Source organism: Physeter macrocephalus, chromosome 17 (genome assembly GCF_002837175.3).
Source record: "Physeter macrocephalus isolate SW-GA chromosome 17, ASM283717v5, whole genome shotgun sequence".
Lineage (NCBI taxonomy): Eukaryota > Metazoa > Chordata > Mammalia > Artiodactyla > Physeteridae > Physeter > Physeter macrocephalus.
Genome location: NC_041230.1, coordinates 49,935,381 through 49,935,896, shown reverse-complemented (window position 1 = coordinate 49,935,896; position 516 = coordinate 49,935,381).

Genomic DNA, 516 nt, shown 5'->3' with positions numbered 1-516 from the left:
GTATATAGCAATACAATCCTACCTTAAGAAACAAGAAACATCTCAAATAAACAACCTAACCTTACACCTAAAGCAATTAGAGAAAGAAGAACAAAAAAACCCCAAAGTTAGAAGGAAAAAAAATCATAAAGATCAGATCACAAATAAATGAACAAGAAATGAAGGAAACGATAGCAAAGATCAATAAAACTAAAAGAGCAACTCTACGCCTATAAAATGGACAACGTGGAAGAAATGGACAAATTCTTAAAAATGCACAATCTTCCAAGACTGAACCAGGAAGAAATAGAAAATATGAACAGTCCAATCACAAGCACTGAAATTGAAACTGTGATTAAAAATTTTCCAACAAACAAAAGCTCAGGACCAGAAGGATTCACAGGTGAATTCTATCAAACATTTAGAGAAGGGCTAACACCTATCCTTCTCAAACTCTTCCAAAATATAGCAGAGGGAGGAACACTCCCAAACTCATTCTATGAGGCCACCATCTCCCTGATACCAAAACCAGACAAA